Raw genomic sequence first — 25,511 nt, forward strand, 5'->3', positions numbered from 1 at the left:
TTAGCAGAGTGGAGAAGAAGGGACTGAAATTCTTGGAGAAGGATGAAGAGTAAAGTGTCTTACCAGCTGACAAAGGGAGTGCTACAGTCATTCTCATTGTTACAGATCATCGCAAGAGAGTGGGTCTGTTACTGGAACGTAACTAATACTGGATTGTCAAACCAGATCCTCCATCATCACTTAGCATGAAGACAGGGGAGCTATTAAAGAGCTATGACCTCTCTGACCCACTTGTGAAAAATATAAATTGAATAATACCTAGGCCACACCTGTTGTCATGGTCTCCCTAAAATACACAAATATGGCATATCACTGAGACCAATTATTAGTGCTTTGTCCCCATCCCACAGCACTCTTGTGGTGTAAGTAGTTCCATTCCAGATATCATCCCCACATATCCCAATCTCTGTGGAAGCCACATAGCAGAAGTTGTCAATCCAGTTACAAGTGCCCACTTACTTGCTCTCCCTGTCATCTGCTATGCACCACCATATGCCCCATTCCATTCCCCACACTCCATCACTGTCTCTGACTGAAACTTATCTAGACTACCCGACACCAGCTAGTATTGCTACTGGAAATCCGTAGATACCCAGCTTGGAAGCAAAAAATTCCAGCAATCTGATGATATCGCTCATGTCACGCCCTTCCTGCAGCACATCTTGTCACGTGCTGTATCTGCCCACATTCCTCCTAACCTCACTGTCCAACTCTTCCCCCAAAAGCCCTACTGCATCTCCAAGAATCCCCATCCCTTACACCCCTCCTTCCTATAGGCTCGAGACTGGGACACTCTCAAAAAACACAAGAAAAGTACAGAGATGTATCAGGAATTTGTTAAATACTAAACAACTGGCCCCAGACGTGCACCAGACTCAGTGCCGAACTCCACATTAACTCTCCAAAGTACTGGAAGCATACCATCGATCCAGGGCAATAATTTCTTCCCTCACTACACTCTCCTTCATAATGACTATTCCTTATCTGATAACATGTGCAAAGCTGAACACTCTGATCAAGTGTGTCTGACATGTTCTTAATTCCTGATGACCGCCATTTTCATTACTCCCTGTTACCTATAATCCAGGAACTAACAGACACCTTTGTCCAACACCTGGCACCCAGTTTCCACAACTTTGACACCATACTACAATTAGAATTAAATACAACAATCATAGAACATGACATGAAACAAGTACTTCTCTTATGAAAGGCAACATCTTCCCTGGTCATGACCACATTACCTATTGTAACTCCATAAACTGTCCCTCTGCTCTCCTTTCTATTCACACTTGCAGCCATGTGTAGCATCTTCCTATCTATAGGTTACTATCCCACACAGTGGAAAACCTCCAAAATCCTACTCAAGCGGCACGAACCCCCTACTGATAACTTACCTCACTACCCCAACAGCCTCACATCAGTGTTAGCAAGATCTTCCAATGCACCCGACACATCCTTCAACACCTGAACCAACAACACCTCAACACCTCCTCTCCATCAGCCACTGTGGCTTCCATCCCACCTTTCCCTCTCACCAGCAGCTTCTGTAACTCAAACATGTCCTGTTCCATTTTAAATCCGCTATTTTTGTCTACCTCGACTTAAAGAAAGAATATGACCATGTATGCCATTTCAGTCTCTTATTCAAACTCCAGACATACGTATTTCCAGTTAACTGTCTCCATTATTGTATGGTTCACCCAGCCTTTGTCACTATTAACAATACGAATTCCCATAGCTTCCATCCCATTGCAGATGCGCTCCGAGATACGGTATTTTCACTTTACCTTTTTCTCCTCTACACTGCCCATATGCCCCGACCACCAATGCCATTTAAGCTCCTTCAGTATGCTCACGATACCGCCTTCCTCGCCGTCTGTCAAACACGCCAGAAATCGGCAAGATCCCTGCGAAACAACCTCAATCAGTTTACCTGCTGGTGTAGCCAATGACTCCTTAAGATCAACCCGTCCAAAGTACAGGTAATAAGCACAGGAGGAACTGCGTGCACCTTACATCCTCCTGAGTTTTACCCTGCCGTACTTTCCCGTTAACTGATACACAAAAATACGTTTGACTAACCCTCAACTGGCAACTAACATGGGAAACCTAACCTACTAAAAACCCAACAGAAAGTGTAAAATTCACTTAAATAACTAGAACTATTCACTAAAATTTGGGATTACCCCCTTCCACTATCCTCGACACCTATAATCCCTTGATCCCAACTATCCTCTCCGTTACTAATGTTGCATAGATAGCTGCCCCACTATAGTTCTCCAAGTCCCTCCCCTAAATGTCATACACTCCACCTTGTGAGTTAAACAGTTTGCTACGCGTTAACTGTCTGATGTGACGGTAAGGAAAGGAGGCCAGTGTCTTTCAAGACAACCTTTTACCGGTCGGTATTCGATATGTTTATCAGTCAATCAAGGTTATGTGACGCAAATTCTCAGCAGTCAGGAGCGATCATGTGACCATCTCTTCCGTTGAGCGCTTGCCCGGCGACGTGCCTTGAATTTAGATGCATACCCAAGTTGTTGGTACGAAATCAATGACTGACTCTACAGTCACTTCACCCACCTGCTGCAGATGAATATGGTGATAACAGTTCCAACAGCGACGCGAATTGTGGGAAAGTCGAGGCATTTTTGTTGAGATTCAGAAATTTTAGTCTTTCTTCTGAAGACCTGTTTGCAGTTAAAGATCCACTATGCTTCCAAGACCAGCCACGAGGCATGGGCCTGTCCTTCAGTAGCATTATCTTTCAGCAGTGCCCCTTTCTCAAGCACAGTACGACTTACGCGAATATAATTGCTTATGGCGTTGACAGAATCACATTCCAGATTCCTCGTCCAAACTTGCCAACGCATTAGCGTATCGTTGTCAGCGATTGTAAATCCATTTCGATTGAATTTTATGTAATAATCTCAGTTAAATAAGGTCCTTCCTTAATTCTGTAGGTAAGGAATTGCTTGATCATTATTTTAGAGGGCAACCACTTTAATTCTGTTAGATATAAGGGAAGGTGGGGTAAAGCGGTCTCTCAGGGAAACTGAATTTTCAGCAGACTATTGTCATCGATAGAAGTTTACTGCCAACATTTTTTGAATAGACATATTACAAGGCATCACATCAAATGTTTGTAAATGAAAATGAAAATAATATAGAGGAGCTATAGGCATTTTTTTCTGAAGGCTTACGAAGTGGTCACTTTTCACTACCTAGGGGGATAATGTCAGTTCCATTGCAAAAGCATCCCAAGTTTGTTGTTCTGATTTTCGGACGTACTTTCTAGACATCCCGGTATCTGAAACAAAACCAAGAGCCTTGGCCAAATCGTTTTTAATCGGAATTTTTGCATTAGGCCATATGTAACAGAATGGAGACGGTTTAAAATAATGTAAATTAATTCAGGCGATAGAATGCCAGGGGATAGCTTTTTATGTAAAAGAGACTGGAAGTAAATCTGACCTGAAGTATTATTCTTGATGTATGGAAGTAACTAATCCTTACCAGGTAAACAATTTGGGAACTTTTCTCGGCTCTTAAGGGGACCACTTTTCCAGTCAACGTAAACCTCAAGATTTTAAATTCTTCTCCTTGGACTTTAATTCATTTCTCCAATTTCTTCTTTTGTCTCCTTTACTGCTTGCTCCATATATAGATTGAATAACATCGGGGATAGGCTGCAACCCCGTCTCTCTCCCTTCCCAACCACTGCTTCCCTTTCGCGCCCCTCGACCCTTGTAACTGCCATCAGGTTTCTGTACAGACTGTAAATAGCCTTTCGCTCCCTGTATTTTACTCCTGACATCTTTAGAATTTGAAAGTGAGTATTCGAGTCAACAGTGTCAAAATTTTCTCTACGTCTACAAGAACTAGAAACGTAGGTTTGCCTTTACTGAACGTATCTTCTATGAGAGGTCGTGGGGTCAGTAATGTCTCGCGTGTTTCTACTTTTCTCCGGAATGCAAACTGGTCTTCTCCGTGGTCAGCTTCCACCAGGTTCTCCATTTTTCTGTAAAGTATTTGCAGCCATGACTTATTAAACTGATAGTTCGGTAATTTTCACACATGTCAGCACGTGCTTTGTTTGAAATTAGGCACTTCACCGGTCACATACACATTGCTCACCAGATGGAAGAATTTTATCAAGGCTATCAGTAGATCTAACCAAATGTTGTCTACTCCCGGGGCCTTGACTTAAGTCTTTCAGTGCTTTGTGAAATTCTTCACACAGTAGTATATCTCTCTTCTCATTTTCGTCTACGTCCTCTTCCATTTCTATAATATTTCCCTCAAGTTCATCTCCCATGTATACAACCGCTACATAGTGAACGTTTGTATTACCTTCCACCTGCTTCATTTATTGCATTTTTACATTTTCTTCTTTCATCGACTAAATTCAATATCACTTGTATTATTCAAGGACTTCTACTAGTCCTCGTCTTTTTACGTACTTGATCCTCTGCTGCCTTCACTATTTCATCTCTCAGGGCTAGCCATTCTTATTTTACTGTATTCCTTTCCCCTGTTCTTGTCAATTGTTCCTTAATGCTCCCCCTGAAACTCTCTACAAAGTCTGTTTCTTTCTTGTTGTCCTCCTTAAATTCCTGCCTTTTTCCAGTTTCTTCAGTTTTAATCTGCAGTTCATAACCATTAAATTGTGGTCAGAGTTCATATATGCCATGGAAATGTCTTATAAGTAAAACCTGGTTCCGAAATCTCTGCCTTACCATTACATAATCAATCTGGAACCTTCCGATGTCTCCCGGTACCCTCCACGTGTACAAAGTTCTTTCATGATTCTTAAACCAAATGTTTTCTATGATTAAATTAGGTTTAGTGCAAAATTCTACCAGGCGTCTTTCTCTTTCATTCCTTTCCCCCAGTCCATATTCACCTACTACTTTTGCTTCTCCTCATTTTCCTACTATCGAACTCCAGCCCTCCATGACTATCACATTTTCGTCTCCCTTAACTATCTGAATAATTTCTTTTATCTCATAGTACATTTCCTCAATCTATTTGGCATCTGCGGAGCTAGTTGGCATATAGACTTGTACTACTGTGATGGATGTGGGATTCGTGTCTGTCTAGGCTACAATAATGCGTTCACTGTGCTGTTCATAGTAGTTTATCCGCGTTCTTACTTTTTTAAATTTATTATTAAAATTAATCCTGCATTACTTCTATTTTATTTTGTATTTATAGCCCTGTATTCACCTAACCAGAAGACCTTATCCTCCTACCACCCAAATTTACCAGTTCTCGCTATATCGAACTTTAACCTATCCGCCGGCCGACGTGGCCGTGCGGTTCTAGCCGCTGCAGTCTGGAACCGCGAGGCCGCTACGGTCGCAGGTTCGAATTCTGCCTCGGCATGGATGTGTGTGATGTCGTTAGGTTAGTTAGGTTTAACTAGTTCTAAGTTCTAGGAGACTAATGACCTCAGAAGTTGAGCCCCATAGTGCTCAGAGCCATTTTGATTTGAGCCTATCCATTTGCCTTTTTAATTTTTCTAACTTATCTACCCTCTTAAGGAATCTGACATTCCACGCTCCGATCCGTGGAACCCCAGTTTTGTTTCTCCTGATAACGACGTCCTCCTGATTAGTCCCCAAACCGAGATCCGAATGGGGGACTATTTTACCTACGAAATATTTTACCCAAGAGGATGAAATCATCATTTAACCAAACACTAGAGCTGCATGCCCACAGGGAAAATTACAGCTGCAGTTTCCCCTTGCTTTCAACCGTTCGCAGTACCAGCACAGCAAGGCCGTTTTGGTTGATGTTAAGAGGCCAAGATCAGACATTCATCCAGACTGTTACCCGTGCAGATACTGAAAAGGCTGCTGTCCCTCTTCAAGAACCACACGTTTTTGTGGCCTCTCAACAGATACACCTCCACTGTCGTTGCACCTACGGTACGGCTACCTCTATCGCCGAGGCACGCAAGCCTCCCCACCAATGGTCCATGGTTCGTTTTAAATAATTATTTAAGGGAGGAATAAAAGAGGTGCATATAACTCAACATCTACAATCTACAGAGGATCGTTACTCAGTTAGCATCTCACACAACGGCTATGACAGTATAGTTAACCGTTTCTATCTTAGATTGTTCTACAAATAGAAAAAAATATTCTTGTATTTTTCATGTGTACATGGACTATTTATTGAGCGCAGGAGCAACATTAGAATTTGTCATACTTGGCTCAAAATTTTAAGAAAAATGTCCAATAAGTTGGACACCATAAACACAATCTTTACAGATACCTCTTTCTCAGCATATTTGTTTTAATACCAGAAAGTCTGCACATTGCAGAAATACATAAATATGACTTGCCTGCAGAAATTATCAATGGATCTACCATCTTCACTGTTTTCCGAAGTAGTACACCATTCCAGTGATAGAGCTCAGCAAGAATCATGAAACTAAAAGCGACAGACGTCCAGTAAATAGGCCACTGGTCCTCAAAAGTCAACGAAATCATTTGCTGTTACAAAATGAGCATAATGTCGGTGTATAATATAATGGACGTCAAGCCTGAAAAGAATAAGGAAGGGTAGTAGAGAAGTTAGAGTCATTTGTGCGTCCCGCGCATTATCCGCGAATGAAATACGAAGGTTGGCATCATTTTCCCGAGACACTGTGGAGGCAGGCTTTTCAGAGAACAGACGCCAGAGAGAGTGTCAACCAGACAGCCTTATCTCGTAACTATACGCCAGCCGCAGCGCGGATCGTAAGGCACCTTGGTGGTGCTCCACACTCCTCTTCCCTTTCCTCCCTCCGCAAAGGCGCCCGTCGCTTTGATCCCCTTGGCGCTGCACCTTCCAATCCGTCCGCGTCAGTCGGGCACTCCACTTGCCCTCGGGGGATTCCCCATCAGCAACACTGCGCCTGATTAAATTTCTCGGAATCCGCAATAATATTCGCCACCCGCGTAGCCGCAAAAGTGATTCCCCCTCTCTCCCTATATTCAGCCCACATCGCTGTGCGGCGTCCGAATACTAGCGAAGCCGCATTCGGCTACTCTCGGTACGCGCATGATTAGCCTCACGGTTTCTGTGGTTTTCGCTACCGGATATTAACTGCGCACGAAACGGACAGCGTTAATGCTCGGCCCCGCACCGTGAATCTGTGGCCGGGCGTAGCTAGACTCAATGAGCTGATAACGATGCACATTCCGTGAGCATAATGATGCACGGGCAGCCTGGTATTCCAGATATTCTGCAGGGCTGGAGTCAAATTACATAGTGTGGTACTGGTACAGTTTTCATGGATATATGTAACCCTTTAAATGACGATTTCACTCTTAACCAACACCGACTACGATAGCCACTGTACGAGAACTACAGTGAGGTGACGAAAATCATCCGATACCGCAATTGTCGTGTCGGACCTCTTCTCCCCAGGCATAGTGCAGCCACTCGACGTGTCATAGAGCCAACAAGTCGTTGGAAGTCCCTTGCAGAAATATTGAGCCTTGCTGCCGTTATAGCCGCCTATATAGGCGGAAGTGTGCCGGTGAAGGATTTTGTGCAAGAAACGATCTCTCGGAAAACGTACCATTGATATTCGATGAGATTCATGTCGGGCGATCTGGATGGCTAAATGCCGGCCGGAGTGGCCGAGCGGTTCTAGGCGCTACAGTCTGGAGCCGCGCGACAGCTACGGTCGCAGGTTCGAATCCTGCTTCGGGCATGGATGTGTGTCATGGCCTTAGGTTAGTTAGGTTTTAGTAGTTCTAAGTTCTAGGGGACTGATGACCTCAACAGTTAAGTCCCATAGTGCTCAGAGTCATTTTTTTTGGATGGCTATATCATCCACTCGGACTGTCCAGAGTGTTCTCCAAACTAGTGGGTAACAGCTGCCGCCTTGTGACACTACGCATTGTCACCCATAAGAATTGCATCGTTCTTTGATAACACTGAGTCCACGAAAGGCTGCAAATGGTCTCCAGACAGCCGAACGTAATCATTTCCAATCAGTTATCGGTTCAGATCGACCAGAGGAGCCAGTCCATTCCATGAAAACGTAGCCCACACAATTATGGGGCCACCACCAGCTTGCACAGTGCTTGGTTGACAGGGCTTCGTGGGCTCTGCGCCGGGCACGAACCCTACCATCAGCTCTTACAAACTGGAATCAGGGCTCACCTGACCAGGACTCTGTTTATCATTCATCTCGCGTCCAATTGATGTGGTCGCGAGCCTAGGAGAGGTACAGCAGGCGATGTCGTGCTGTTAGCAAAGAACTCGCGTTGAACGTCTGCTGCCATCGCCGATTACCGCATGATTTCACCGCACTATCCTAATAGATACGTTGGTCCTACATCTCACAATGATAAAATGGTTCAAATGGCTCTGAGCATTATGGGACTCAACTGCTGAGGTCATTAGTCCCCTAGAACTTAGAATTAGTTAAACCTAACTAACCGTAGGACATCACAAACATCCATTCCCGAGGCAGGATTCGAACCTGCGACCGTAGTGGTCTTGCGGTTCCAGACTGCAGCGTCTTTAACCGCACGGCCACTTCGGCCGGCTCTCACAATGATATCTGCGGATATTTCAGGCAGTGTTGTTTACTTGCTAGCACTGATATCTCGACGCAAACGCCTCTGCACTCGACCATTAAGTGAAGGCCGTCGGACACGGCGTTCTCCATGGTGAGAGGTACTGCCTGAAATTTGATATTGTGGGTAAATTCTTGACACTGTGTATCTCGGAATATTGAATTCCCTGACAATTTCCGAAATGGTATGTCCCATGCGTCTAGCTCCAACTACCATTCCACGTTCGGTGTGTGTTAACTCCCGTCGTGCGGCCACAGTCACGTCGGAAACCGTTTCACACATATCTCCTGAGTGCAAATGACAGATACGCCAGTGGACTGCTCTTATATACCTTTTGTAAGCGATACTGCCGTCATCTGCGTATGTGTAATTCGCTGTCCCACAACTTTTGTCACCTCGATGTCAGACGCAGAGTTGTTCTCTCAGGGCCGATTCCAAAGCATTTTTTCGTACTTTTCCTATTTCCCTTCACCCATATGAGGTTTTGTACTGTATATAAATCTTGCAGTTGGGCAGCCCTGGCGCCCGAAACAGCCTCTACCATTTGTGGTGCTTCTTGTGCAAACATCTTACAGTTGTGGCGCCTCTGGTGCTCTCCACATCTTGGCACCCCAAGTAGCTGCTTGTGTCGCTTGAGCCTTTAACCGGCCTTACTCTCAGTCACCCACTGGCCACGTGCAGTCCGTGGCATGTGTTTTGTATGGTGGTTTTGTCCCACCAAACGGCACACACAGGGCAGGATATAAATAATCTGTGTGCTTTGTACAGGAACATGGTTGCAATGTGCTTAAGGGCATATAAAGAGTTGGTCTTGCCACGCTCAATTCGCAAAAGAAACAGTAATAAATTTTAATGTGTGGTGTCTTAAATGTATTCCAGGCACTACTCTGTGGTTGCTAGTTGGAAATGTATGTAGGTGACAGGTCAGGATCTTTGTGTCAGTGAGGATTGTCATACATCGCATTGCGTACATCCGGTCGACTTATGCAAGTTACTGCACGCCAGTGAGAGGGTGAATTTCTTCTATTCTACATGACAGCAAATTAAGAGCTACATATTTCTCTCATGCCATTTGTTGACAGGCGTGGTTGAAAACGTTTTAAAATCGCTCCTGTGCAAAGGAACAGTAATTTCAGTCACAAATTTTTCACGCATCGTACAAGGATTTGGTATGTGAGACAGAAAGAAGGATCCTTTATTGCATGATTATTTGATAGGGGAACAAACACTGGTAGCAGTTACTTCTGTAAAATATCTGGGAGTAAACGTGAGGAACGATTTGAACTGGAATCAAATGGTTCAAATGGCTCTGAGCACTATGGGACTCAACTGCTGTGGTCATAAGTCCCCTAGAACTTAGAACTACTTAAACCTAACTAACCTAAGGACATCACACACATCCATGCCCGAGGCAGGATTCGAACCTGCGACCGTAGCGGTCGTGCGGTTCTAGACTGTAGCGCCTTTAACCGCTCAGCCGAAGTGGAATCATCATATAAAATTAATTGTTGGTAAGGCGGGTACCAGGTTGAGATTCATTGGGAGAGTCCTTAGAAAATGTAGTCCATCAACAAAGGAGGTGGCTTACAAAACACTCGTTCGACCTATACTTGAGTATTGCTCTTCAGTGTGGGATTCCTACCAGATCGGGTTGACGGAGGAGACAGAGAAGATCCAAAGAAGAGCGGCGCGTTTCGTCACAGGGTTATTTGGTAAGCGTGATAGCGTTACGGAGATGTTTAGCAAACTCAAGTGGCAGACTCTGCAAGAGAGGCGCTCTGCATCGCGGTGTAGCTTGCTGTCCAGGTTTCGAGAGGGTGCGTTTCTGGATGAGGTATCGAATATATTGCTTCCCCCTACTTATACCTCCCGAGGAGATCACGAATGTAAAATTAGAGAGATTCGAGGGCGCACGGAGGCTTTCCGGCAGTCGTTCTTCCCACGAACCATACCCGACTGGAACAGGAAAGGGAGGTAATGACAGTGGCAGGTAAAGTGCCCTCCGCCACACACCGCTGGTTGGCTTGCGGAGAGTAAATGTAGATGTAGATGTTGAACACGCAGAAGGTCTTTCCTCAAGATTTCTCGCTTAGCTATTACTGTTGGCTTGGCGATGAAGATGTAACGAAAATCGACTGTTCAGACAAATCTGTCTTTCTTAAATTTATAGTCCAGCTACATGTCAATGGAAGCTCATGTGAGCGCGAAGATCTGAAACCTAAAACCGATTATCCATATGGACTTCCTTTTTTCCATCTTCTCACTGGGTGACCCTCCATGAAATCATCTCCTGTGTCTACCTCTTCATCTCCATTAGCCCTCGCACCATACTTCAATTAGTTCGACAAGGAAAGTCGCCGAAGTGGCGTCAAATCGGAAGACTTGCACCAGGCGAACGGTCTACCCGACGGGGGGCCTCAGTCGCACGACATTTCATTGTTTTACTTCAATTAGTTGCTGGATGTATTCCAATCTGTGTCTTCCTCTACAGCATGGGCGGCCAACATTTGCAGGCCATGCCTTCGTCGAGTGCCAAAGCACTCAGCCTCGCTGAACACTTCCCCCACCGCCAAGCCCCGCTGTCTGAGGGCTAGGCAGGGGAAAAGAGGATACTGCGACCGCGTCGTATTTAAATGGTATTACATTCGCACTGCATACGACTTGGTTTTATATTTCACTTTTGTCACCAACATAGGTCGCAAAAAAATATAAAATTTCAGTGTTATTTAATATTTTCGGTACCGTTAAGATATAATTTTTCGCTAGTACAGGCTATCGGCTTACGGACAGAGACAGACAATTTCACAGACTTTTGTACCCAGATTTCCACGGTACTGTGACTTATTCAGTTTAGTTATGGAAAAAAGGTTTTTAACACAAATGTGTCGATGGAAATATTGTAGGACTTTTGCGACCTCACTATGGAGACGTGGCATTATACCTGAAGAAAGTAATATGGATGCCCTAGACTGCTTATAACTTACAAAATTTATCATTAAAACTGTAATTACCTTGCAGGTCAATCAATTACATCTGGACATGCACAGAGGCGCTTTCAACTGAAACGGCAAACGGTCTCGAGAACAGCACGAAAACACAAAGGAAAGCTTCAGTGTTCCCAAAACGTTTAGAAAATAATACAAGTAATTCTCTCAAGGCCCCAATGAATCATTCAAACCTCGTATTTTCTTTAACAGCAGCGGGTTTAGGAAACTTGACTGCGTTTGTCAGAATGTGACTCTTCTACAACGCGATTTTCTTCTTAAATGCTTCCCCATCAAATCAGAAAGAAGTTGTTTCTCACCTTTCAGTGTTTTACTGCGAGCAATATGAGTCAAATCCACTTAAAATTTGACGTCTTCAGTCCTAATTTTCATTCATGCACCCCTTTTTCCATCATAAATTCAAAACCAGAAAGTTTTAATGCGAAACGTCACTCTGCCGATAAGCCTAGAATTAACCAACATACTTTGCAGTATTCATTAAGGCTCCATGTTATTCACTCACATGATCCAAAAACAGTTATCAATGATAGAGGACAATGCTTGCGAGTTCATAAATTTTGCTGTTCATACCACCAACTCCTTCAGGTGCTGAGCGCCTCAATGAAATTTTCACTCTGCAACGGAGTGTGCGCTTATATGAAACATCCTAGCAAATTAAAACTGTGTACTGAACGGAGACTCCAACTCGGGACCTATTGCCTTTCGTGGACAAGTGCTCTACCATCTGAGCTACCCAATCACGACTTATGACCCGTCCTCACAGCTTCAATTCCTCCTGTTCCTCATCTCCTACCTTCCAAACTTCGCAGAAGCTCTCCTGCAATCCTCGCAGAACTAGCACTCTGAGTCAGATTCTCGGTCCGGCACAGAGTTTTAATCTGCCAGGAAGTTTCATATCAGAGCACACTCCGCTGCAGAGTGAAAATCTCATTCTGGAAACATTCCCGAGGCTGTGGCTAAGCCATGTCTCCGCAATATCCTCTCTTCCAGGAGTGCAAGGTCTGCAGGAGAGCTTCTGTGAAATTTGGAAGGTGGGAGACAAAGTACTGGCGGAATTAAACGTGGGAGGACACGTCGTGAACTCTGCTTTGGTAACTCGGATTGTAGAACACTTACCCGCCAGTGGCAAAGGTCCCGAGTTCGAGTCGGTCCGGCACACAGTTTTAATCTGCTAGGGAGTTATAAAAGTAACTGCTTCGTGATGTAATTCCTTGCCCTTTCATCGTCAACAAAATTTTTAAATTCTTTCTGCATGGCATTGTAAAATCGTTTCTTAGCAAATTTGCAGTACCCGTCACTTAGGCAACTGCATAACAGATATTGAGAATCTCACCCCTCTCTTGCCATTCCATTTGTAAAGCCTTGTGACGATATATCGTTACTGCCTTTTTTTGTGAGCAAACATCCATTGAACCTGTGAACGAACTTCATTCCACGGCGCTGACAACACAGTTATACTGAACTGAAGAGAGTTGTACGTACAGAAGTATAGCACACAGCAATACTAAATGAAGTGTTACGCTGTTCTGAATACTTCCGAGAAGGAGCTAGCAAATTCGGGACGGGTCGAGCCGTGCCCAGCACACCATGCCTGTGTGAAGTTTAGCACGCTGTGTCTGGCTGTGCTCTACAGTTTTTACCCTCTACGGTTCTCTCCAGTACCACGGAAGTTATTCCCTGATGTCTTAAAACATGTCCTAAGATCCTGTCTCTTCTTCTTGTCAGTGTTTTCCAAATGTTCTTTTCTTCGCCGATTCTGTGGAGAATCTCCTCTCTCTTCATCAGCCAACCAAATTTTCATCATTCTTCTGTAACATCACATCTCACACTCCTATTCTCTTCTGCTCCCGTTTTCCCACAGTCCATTATGCACTCTAGAACTGCATTCATACATATTTCTTCCTCTAATTAAGGCCTGCCTTTGACACTAGCAGACATTTTTACCCAGGAATGTCGCCTTTCTTGCAAAAGTGCGCTTTTTATGACCTTCTTGCTTGGTTCGTCATGTTTTCTTTTGCTTCCAAGGAAGCAGAATTTCGTGACTCGGCCTGCTTCGTGATCATCAATTTTGAGGTTAACGCTTCTCGCTGTTCTTATGTCTGCTGCTTCCATTACTTTCGTCTTTATTCAGTTTATTCTCAGTCCGTATGCTACACTCATTAGACTGTTCATTCCATTCAATAGATTCTGTAATTTTTTTCACATTCACCTAGGATAGCTACGTCATCAAGGAATCTTAACACTATTATCGTTTAGTCTGAATTTTAATTCAGCTGTGAAAATTTCTTTTGATGCGCCATTGCTTCTTCGATATACACAGTCCCATTCGTTTTGACACAGTTGTATTATGTGACCTTTTATTACGTTTCTCCAAGTGGCCTCTTTCAAGCACCCATCGTAATTCCTTTTGACTGCCTTTCTTTAACCAGTAAAAGTCTCCCCTTTTCCTAATTTCAAAGCCCAGTTGACATATTCCTAGGTTTACTAAAAAGCATCATTCGGGGTTGTGTAGTAGGCGCCTGTTAATCTTACTAGCACCCTTCGTTGAACTGTTCGCACTAATCAGGCTGGCTTCACAAGCTGCAATCTAATGAGTCCAAATGGTCGTACTATGTCCAACGACTGATGCTAATATAGATTGGTGGTATACACTGATTGCTTCCAATAGAAGCCGAAATTGCCTATTTGCAATGGTTATAAGTTTATTCATTACGTTTGTACCTTTTTTGCCTCCTTCCTCTACACAATGTACAAAGTTAAGACGTTCGTCGAGAAATACACCTAGATATCTCTTTATGCCCTTCTCCTAATCGTTACGTGATTTAATTATATTTTAGTGTTTCTTACTAGGTTCCCTTTCAGCAGGAGGTACATTGTTCTGTGAGGTGTTAGTGACAATTTAACACTTCGACACGAGTCCTCAAATTCATGGAGGACCACATTACGATTGTCTCCTATAATTCTTCTGGAATCACCACTTAACATCGAAGAGCACCTCATCTGCAAATGCTACCAATCCAGTTATACTACCTCTGTCATTTAAGTTCTGTAGTATGGGCTCCAGTGGTATATCCCCAAACTCTGGAACATACACTCATCCCTGCGGACAGCCTTTTACTATTGTCTTCGTTATTTTCTTTCCTGGACACATTAAAGAAGAATTTCTTCGGAGACAGTAACCTCTCAGGCAGTTGTACAGAGCTTCTACACGCTTCAAATCCTTCTTCTTCTTCTTCTTCTTCAATCCAAGGATTGGCTTGCAACACCTACAATGGCAGCTTGTCTCCATTCTGTGCGTCTTTCAGCTTTTCTCTTCATTTCTTTATGGATGTTACATCCCACATCTTTCACGATTTGATCATGTACCTTTCACGTCCAACTCTCTCGCGGATTGTAAAATTGTTGCTCTTTGGTTTATTTATTCTCTTTGTAACAACACATTTACGAAAAGAGTTACGTGAAATACTTTTAGCAATGTTGTGCTTTGCTTTTCTTTATCGTCATTACCTTTTAGCGGAATAAAATATATATATGGAAGTCTTATTGTTCTGTATCTGGCCTACAATTTAAGGAACGATTTTTCATAACTGCAACTCATGCTAAGAATCAACATATCTTCCCTACTTCATAGTGATTAAAAGTTGAAATTACTTTGTTATGAACACTGATGTTACAGTTCGTGTGATCGTTCAAAAACACAAGTTCGCAGTGGATTTTATTTCTCGTTAAAATGCTATTTCATACCACGACTAGCCCAAGAACATGAGACTCTCATTAAAAAATACGTTGTCACTATAAAGTTTGCCAGATCAGAACGGAGCACAGTAAGATTCCTATCAGATTCTGAAGGTACATTAAATTTTTTGCACTGTAAATTATATCCTATCAGCAGCCCGCGTCAATCTGCAACACATCATAAAATCTGCTGATCTTCACTGCCAGTCTGGGAGCTAAAAGAAATAATATTATTTTACTATTATTTTACCGCTTCCTTGCGGTATGCTCGACTATATTGTAAGTCGTTTAAATACGCCGCGGCAGCGGCTCTTCGTTCTCCACGCAGCTCAGCACCACAGATAATATTTATATAACTGAAAAATGTCTCAACAGGATGGGATAATATGCAAGCAATCTTAACAATAAATAATACAAGTTTTCATTTAAACACCTCTATTAAAACCTTTAAATATCTCAGTGATTACAGACCTTTGTGAATTCACACGTAATGGCGTACATTGCTTAGTCTCGACAAAAGAATGCTACATTGGCGTTCTCTACGACAACAACAGGAGATCTTACTCGCACAACTTCCAAATTAAGACGACAAAGACATTCATATTCAACACGTATTATATACTAGTTCCTTTTTTAATCTCTGTTTAACATTTATCTTCTGTGTCAGTTTTATTACTCGCCGACGCAGACGTTTTCAGAAATAAATAATAAAAAAGAAATACATAATTTTATACAATGACACAATATGATACATCTAATTCTCTAATTACTACATAATATATTGTTTTTGTTTCTCTAGACGTTACAATGCCCCCTGGCAGCAATTGACTAACGTTGGAAATGTTCGGCAATATGCTGCCACTAACGTCTGTTTGGTTACTGTCTGTTACCTTGGTTGGATCATTCACTTTACACTTTTTAGTTCTTTTACACTGTAGGTTTAATTACACTTTTTATACTGTTCTTTCACTTTGCGAGGTGACCGTCAACCTAGTCCCAGGGTCATTACATTTATTTGGCTCCCCCATTCGGGCTACGTGCGATCAGAAAACCTGGGAAAACTGCGCCGGAGCCATGGTCATCTCGTCTGGTTTGTTTTAATACCCAGTTTGATCACAAAAAGTTCAGATTCTATCCAATGTTCACATATAACAAAGGCTATTTGTGAGAGCATGTTAAACATTTAGTCTCATTGTTACCCATATAATATTTGTGTTTTGGATTGTAATGAAAGTCACTTGTTACACATTTTTACAGTAGTATCATGAATCGTCCTTGCATTTACTCGCGACAATTGGTTTAAAATGTCCAGCATTCATGCGAGTATACTTCATTAACATGACGAAAACATATTATATCTATATATCACTGAACCAATGAATACTTTGAGTCCGTATTGAATAACTCAAGAAAAAAAACAAATGTTTGTCACGTCATTTCGTGTCCACTAAACCCTATTCATGTTAGTGCATTAAACACATCTTTGATAGTTCATTTGAATGACAACAATGTTGTACGGAGCTGGCGGCGTGAAGCAATTGTTGAGTAGCGTCGTCTGGAACGCCGCGTGCCGACGGCCGCTGGGTTCGACGACCGGCTCTCAGTAACAGCGACGTCGTGCTGCCGTGGCGCCCAAGCAGTCGCGAATCGCGGCGAACCATTCGCCGATGTCGGCGAGTGGCAGTGGTTTACCGCGACCGGCTGGCTGGCGGCACGGCACTCGTCTCGGCTTCTCCGCATGGCCCCACGTTGGGCGCCAGTTTCACGTCCAACTCTCTCGCGGATTGTAAAATTGTTGCTCTTTGGTTTATTTATTCTCTTTGTAACAACACATTTACGAAAAGAGTTACGTGAAATACTTTTAGCAATGCTGTGCTTTGCTTTTCTTTATCGTCATTACCTTTTAGCGGAATAAAATGTATATATGGAAGTCTTATTGTTCTGTATCTGGCCTACAATTTAAGGAACGATTTTTCATAACTGCAACTCATGCTAAGAATCAATATATCTTCCCTACTTCATAGTGATTAAAAGTTGAAATTACTTTGTTATGAACACTGATGTTACAGTTCGTGTGATCGTTCAAAAACACAAGTTTGCAGTGCATTTTATTTCTCGTTAAAATGCTATTTCATACCACGACTAGCCCAAGAACATGAGACTCTCATTAAAAAATACGTTGTCACTATAAAGTTTGCCAGATCAGAACGGAGCACAGCAAGATTCCTATCAGATTCTGAAGGTACATTAAATTTTTTGCACTGTAAATTATATCCTATCAGCAGCCCGCGTCAATCTGTAACACATCATAAAATCTGCTGATCTTCACTGCCAGTCTGGGAGCTAAAAGAAATAATATTATTTTTACTATTATTTTACCGCTTCCTTGCGGTATGCTCGACTATATTGTAAGTCGTTTAAATACGCCGCGGCAGCGGCTCTTCGTTCTCCACGCAGCTCAGCACCACAGATAATATTTATATAACTGAAAAATGTCTCAACAGGATGGGATAATATGCAAGCAAGCTTAACAATAAATAATACAAGTTTTCATTTAAACACCTCTATTAAAACCTTTAAATATCTCAGTGATTACAGACCTTTGTGAATTCACACGTAATGGCGTACATTGCTTAGTCTCGACAAAAGAATGCTACATTGGCGTTCTCTACGACAACAACAGGAGATCTTACTCGCACAACTTCCAAATTAAGACGACAAAGACATTCATATTCAACACGTATTATATACTAGTTCCTTTTTTAATCTCTGTTTAACATTTATCTTCTGTGTCGGTTTTATTACTCGCCGACGCAGACGTTTTCAGAAATAAATAATAAAAAAAATACATAATTTTATACAATGACACAATATGATACATCTAATTCTCTAATTACTACATGATATATTGTTTTTGTTTCTCTAGACGTTACATACCTCAGCCGTGGTCTTCCTCTTGGTCTTTTTCCCTCGACATATCCCTCTATGATTGTGTTCAGGAGTCCTTTATGTCTTAATAGATGGCCTGTACATTGCACTCTTCTTTTAACAATTAAACTCCAGAAGCTTCTCTTCTCACCTCCTCTTTCCAGAACCACTTCGTTTGTGATCTTGTCGATATATTTTATTTTGCGCATACGTCTATAGCACCACATTTCAAAAGAATTTAGCTTCTGGTTTCCACTGTCCCAAGAGTCCATGTTTCACACCCATAGCATGCCACACTCCACACATATAATTTCAAAAGTCTTTTCCTGATTTCAAGGCTGATGCTCTTAGATGTTAAGATGTTTTTCTTCTTGTTAAAAGCAGCCTTTGCTTGAGCAATTCTACTTCTCACTTCCGCCTTGCTCCTTCCAGCCCTGGTAATATTACTGCCCAGATAAGTAAATTTATCAACTTGTTCAAGCAGTTCATTGCCTTCATGAACTTGGACTTTCACTTGATCTTTTTTGTCGCATGCCATTACTTTTGTTTTTGCTTTATTAATTCTCATATTATATTCTTCCCCCATAACCTTATCCTTTCTATTCATTAGGACTACAAGATCTTCTTCACTTTCAGCTAGGACAGCTATATCATCGGCATATCTTATCATATCTATTCGTTGGCCATGAATTACTACACCTGTCTGTGAATTTTCCCTTACTTTTTTCAGCGCCTCTTCACTGTATAGGTTAAAAATAACAGGGGACAGTGCGCAGCCTTGTCGGACACCTTTCCGTATCTGCACCTCTTCTTGTTTTGTCTGTCCACGGATAACTGCGGTCTCGTTTTTGTACAGGTTCCATATCATTTATCTATCCTTATAGTCTATTCCTACTTTTTTGAGTACCTCAAACATCTTATCCCATTTAACATTATCAAAGGCTTTCTCTGCATCTACGAAAGCTATGTATGTTGTCAGGTTCTTATCTAGTCGTTACTCTATTATTAGTTTTAGAGCAAATATTGCTTCTCTGGTTCCTCTGTCTTTCCGTAATCCAAACTGGTCTTCGGAGAGTGTAGCTTCGACTTTTTGTTCTATGCGTTTTAGGATAATTGAGGTTACTATTTTAGAGGCGTGAGTAAGTTGGATGAGCGTCCTATAATTTTCACATCTTGTAGCATTTGCCTTCTTTGGAATGGGGATCATAATGTTTTTCTCAAAGTCTGTTGGAATTTTACCCTGCTCGTACATGTTGAAAACAACATTATACAACTCCTGATTCAGTTTTGCTCCTCCAGATTTCAGAAGTTCAGCTGGGATATTGTCTATACCAGGCGATTTGTTGTTTTTCAATTTTTTTCAGAGGTAGTTCAAACTCTTCCTTTAATATAGGTTCACTTATGCTGTGTGCATATACTTCTGTTTCTTCTTCCATGGTGTTTTCAGACAGTTCTGGTCCGCTGTACAGTTTTCCTATATATTGTTTCCATCTTCTTGCAACTTCATCATCGTCATCCAACATACTGTCATTTTCATCCATCACAGCCCTACACTTGTTTCTTCTGTCTCCAAACAAATGTCTCACACATTTATAGGCCTTGTCAATATTTCCCTTTCTCATGTTGTCCTCAACTGAAATACAGAGATCGTCAAGGTAATCCTTAAGGCGACCAAAAAAATACGGCCACCTAAGGTTATCGAAAGTGCCAGTAGTACTGATCATCGTCGCTAGATCGTACGTAGAATTATTTGTCGCTAGTGAAATCGCCTTATTAATAGTGTCTTCAGTTGACTTGCCTCTTCTGATGCCGTACTGGTGAGAGCGCATCCCGTGTGGCTATCTACGTACTAACAATCCTTTTGCACAATAGGTTTTCAAATATCTTGACGAGAACGTTCAAAATATAAATTGATCTGTAGGCTTTGGGTATCAATGGGTACTTATCTTGCCCTTTACCAATTATTACCACGTCAGCGTTGTTACACTGTGCGGGGACCCTTCCTCGCAAGAGAAACTTGTGCAGTTCGCACAAGTAACTATCTAATTGCTCACATAAGGCTTGTTTTACTTCGGCTGAGTTCCCGACCGGTTCTGGAAGTTCTTCTTTTTCATTCATATAATTTTTACCTAACTTCTTCTTGTGGGAAGGATACCAAGTTTTTGTTTCTATAGCCTTCCCACACCGTTTCTCGTAACTTAAGCTGATCATCTGTCGCTTTCTTCTTCTTCTACGTCCTGACAGGACGTAGTGTTTCTGTTAATACGGCCAAAGACTGTTCCGAACTTTCTTTTACCGTCTCATCATTCCTTTTGAGCGTCGATAAGACTGCTGGTGATCGTATTTTCTCGCACACTATTTTATATGATACTTCCCAAGGCTCGGTTTCTAAGTTAGCCTCCACGAATTTCTTCAGTCGTTCAATTTTTGTTTTTCGTTACTCTCACTTACAATTGAAAGTTCGATTTTTGTCTATATGCATTTCCTGTTCAAGGACGCCGTGAATGATTACATAGAGCAGTTCCAAGACACCAGTCACCTTAGCCAAAGGAAACTTCTAACCTACAACATGGACGCGAACACTGAGCTGCCATTTTGGTTCAGCTCAGTGCAAGATGAAAGAGGCATTATACTACAGGAAGCCATAACGGAATTAAATATCGAAGTGGGGAATGGAAGTGGAAATTCACCGACATTTGAAGGGAGAGCTGGTACGCAGCCCAATATAGATGTCGCAATTGTTAACAAAGATGCTGTCAGAAATGTCAGAACCTGGAAAGTCAAATGACCACAACGTTATCTTCATAGTTGACTCCTGCAAAAATGAACTCGGTAATGACGACACATTAAACACACGTTACAACATAAGGAAAGCCGACTGTAAACATCTGAGGAGTGTATCCCACCATCCGCGACTGGCAGAAATTGATGACAATCGCTACTGGATCGCATAACTGCATCGAAATTATCGTACATTTTGTTAAGGGACCCTACATGTCTACAATCTACAATATAACATTCATTTTAGGGTGTCTGTCCTGGACTTTTGTTGCGGGTGGCCTATCCAACGTCTTTCAGGGACAAGTTAATTTTAAATATTTCGCGTAATGATTGACCGACTTTAAAGATTTAACATGCTCCATAATCTACTCATTAAGAGTAATAAATGTTTAACACGATAAGATACGTTTTACAATTAGAAACCAAGAATTTGTCTTGAAGCTGATGGCGCTCAAATATTCCAATTTCCTTCCTCCATTACTCGAAAATCATAACACTCGGTGACTTCTAACAAACTTCACATGTTACTTCAAACCTTTATGAAACTTTTTCTTATTGACAATGTATCGCTACTACATTTTCACTGTTTATGCGGTCAAACTTCAGCATGTGCCAGACCTTTTATTTATGTTTTCTTCTTTGCTACTAACTCCATTCGCAACACACTTTACAAACAGTATATGCATGTGCCCCTCAATGCACTTGCAAAATTATATCACTGTACGGCTAATAGTTCATGGGGTATGACGTGATAGACTCCTAGACGTGTCAAAAAAGAGCTTCTGCTTACAATGGCATTCAGTAAAACGTCTACATCAGGCGTGACGATTTAATTTATCACTATCCTACTACTAATGCCATTCGCAACACAGTTTGCATCTAATATCAACATATATTACTGAATGCACCTGTAACATAATGCCACTGTACAGCAAAAAGAATAAGAAGATACGACACCAGAAAAAATGAGACGTATCAAAAACGGGCTCCTGCTTAAAAGGGAGACCAAATTACCTATCCCATAATCATCCAGTATTTCATTAAAAAAACGCTTAGTGATTTCCAACGAATTTTAAGCATAGTTTCAGTCCTTTTCTAAACTTTTTCTTATTTACAGACTTATCGTGCACAATGACGGAATTAATGCGTTATTATGGTTGTAGCAATGCACTGGGAAGAACTCCTGGCGGCCTCAGCCGGGGCTTTATACTGCGACCGCATGAAAACAGGCGTCTCCTATTATTTCACGTTAACTCCTCCACATTTTAATGCTACTGATTTTTATTTTTTGGTTTCAACCAATTTAAAAAACTTTAGTACGGTTGATAACATTATATAAAAAGTTACTTAGTTATTTGCTTATGTTGGAAGAAGACTTAAAAACTGAATGAATCATCATCATCTTCCTCCTCTGGAAGGTCAGGAGCAAAAGAGAACTGGAAGTGTCTGGCCACTAATACAGCTGCATTTTCTTCATGCTACTGATAATATTCTCGTTAGGAACAAAATTCTTGCATGAGTTACTGCTCCTCACGTACTGCCTGACAACCAAACATCCATTCACTGTGGAAGTAACGAGCCCGTTCCAGTTTTTCACTTTTATAAGATTGATCTTACTTAAAACTATTTCACGGTCAGCATTTGAATATAGAAGGGATAAAAATGAGAGCGCAAACTATGGAAGGGCCCGGAATTTTCTCTCACCAAACAAAGTTTTTATATTGGGTATGTTTCCCCAAAATACGTCCACTTCTGAACAGTTCTTAATATTTTCGCGTATGTTTACGGTACGAAGTGTCCTCTAATATTGTTTTCAGAAGCAATTTACTCAGAAAATGAGAGCATTAGATTAGAATAAAGGTTTCTACCTCTTGTAACTTTGTTTGCGTTATCATATTCACCCTGCTTAAATATTCAGCAAAGATTCCAAAATTTACTTTCAATTTTGTTTTTTTGTTGTGGTCTTCAGTCCAGAGCCTGGTCGGATGCAGCTCTCCATGAGACTCTATTCTGTGCAAGCTTCTTCATCTCCCAGTACGCACTGCAGCCTACATTCTTCTGAATCTGCTTATTGTATTCATCTCTTGGTCTCCCTCTACGATTTTTACCCTCGACGCTGCCCTCCAGTACTAAATTGGTGATCCCTTGATGCCTCAGAATATGTCCTACCAACCGATCCCTTCTTCTAGTCAAGTTGTGCCACAAATTTCTCTTCTCCCCAATTCTATTCAATATCTCCTCATTAGTTGCATGATGTACCCAAGTAATCTTCAGCATCCTTCTGTAGCACCACATTTCGAAAGCTTCTATTGTCTTCTTGTCTAAACTATTTATCGTCCACGTTTCACTTCCACACAATTTCTTTCAGAAACAAGTTCCTGACACTTAAATCTATACTCGATGTTAACAAATTTTTCTTCTTCAGAAACGCTTCCCTTGGCATAGCCAGTCTTCATTTTACATCCTCTCTACTTCGAACAGCATCTGTTATTTTTCTCCCCAAATAGCAAAACTCATATACTACTTTAAGTGTCTCATTTCCTAACCTAATTCCATCAGCATCACCCGAGTGAACCCGACTACATTCCATTATTCTCGTTTTGTTTTTGTTGATGTTCATCTTATATCCTCCTTTCAAGATGCTGTCCACTCCTTTCAACTGCTCTTCCAAGCCCTTTGCTGTCTCTTTCAGAATTACAATGTCACCGGCGAACCTCAAAGTTTTTATTTCTTCTCCGTGGATATTAATTCCTACTCCGAATTTTTCTTTTGGTTCCTTTATTGCTTGCTCAGTATACAGATCGACTATCATCGGGGATAAGCTACAACCCTATCTCACTCCCTTCCCAACCACTGCTTCCCTTTCATGCTCCTCGACTCTTATAAATGCCATCTGGTTTCTGTACAAATTGTAAATAGCCTTTCGCTCCCTGTATTTTACCCCTGCCACCTTCAGAATTTGAAAGAGAGTAATCCAGTCAACATTGTCAAAAGCTTTCTCTAAGTCTACAAATGCTAGAAATGTAGGTTTGCCTTTTCTTAATCTATTTTGTAAGATAAGTCGTAGGGTCAGTATTGCCTCATGTGTTCCAATATTTCTGCGGAATCCAAACTGATCTTCCCCGAGGTCGGCTTCTACCAGTTTTTCCATTCTTCTGTAAAGGATTCGTGTTAGTATTTTGCAGCCGTGGCTTATTAAACTGATAGTTCGGTAATTTTCACATCTGTCAACACCTCCTTTATTTGGGATTGGAATTATTATTTTCTTCTGGAAGTCTGCAGGTATGTCCCCTGTCTCATACATTTTGCTCACCAGAGGGTTGAGTTTTGTCAGGACTGGTTCTCCCAAGGCTGTCAATAGTTCTAATGGAATGTTGTTTACTCCCGGGGCCTTGTTTCGACTTAGGTCTTGCAGTGCTCTGTCAAACTCTTCACACAGTATCGTATCTCCCATTTCATCTTCATCTACATCTTCTTCCATTTCCATAATTTTGCCCTCAACTATCTCGCCCTTGTATAGACCCTCTATATACTCCTTCCACCTTTCTACTTTCCCCTCTTGGCTTAGAAGTGGGTTTCCATCTGAGCTCTTGATATTCATACAAGTGGTTCTCCTCTCTCCAAAGGTCTCTTTAATTTTCCTGTAGGCCGTATCTACGTTACCCCTAGTGAGACAAACCTCTACATCCTTACATTTGTCCCCTAGCTTTGCCGGCTTGGCCATTTTGCACTTCCTGTCGATCTCATTTTTGAGCCGTTTGTATTCCTTTCTGCCTGCTTCATTTACTGCATTTTTATATTTTCTCCTTTCATCAATTAAATTCCATATTTCTTCTGTCACCCAAGGATTTCTATTATCTCTCGTCTTTTTACCTACTTGATCCACTGCTGCCTTCATTACTTCATCCCTCAAAGCTACCAATCCTTCTTCTACTGTATTTCTTTCCCCCATTCTTGTCAATTGTTCCCTTGTACTCTCCTTGAAACTCTGTACAACCTCTGGTTTAGCCACTTTATCCAGGTCCCATCTCTTTAAATTCCCACCTTTTTGCAGTTTCTTCAGTTTTAATCTACAGTTCATAACCAATAGATTGTGGTCAGAGTCCACATCTGCCCCTGGAAATGACCTACAATTTAAAACCTGGTTCCTAAATCTCTGTCTTATCATTATATTATCTATCTGAAGCCTGTCAGTATCTCCAGGCTCCTTCGATGTATACAACCTTCTTTTATGATTTTTGAACCAAGTGTTAACTATGATTAAGTTATGCTGTGTGCAAAATACTACCAGGTGGCTTCCTCTTTCATTTCTTACCCCCAATCCATATTCACCTACTATGTTTCCTTCTCTTCCTTTTCCTACTATCGAATTCCAGTCACCCATCACTATTAAATTTTCATCTCCCTTCACTATCTGAATAATTTCTTTTATCTAATCATGCATTTCTTAAATTTCTTCGTCATCTGCAGAGCT

Source organism: Schistocerca americana, chromosome 6 (genome assembly GCF_021461395.2).
Source record: "Schistocerca americana isolate TAMUIC-IGC-003095 chromosome 6, iqSchAmer2.1, whole genome shotgun sequence".
NCBI classification, from domain to species: domain Eukaryota; kingdom Metazoa; phylum Arthropoda; class Insecta; order Orthoptera; family Acrididae; genus Schistocerca; species Schistocerca americana.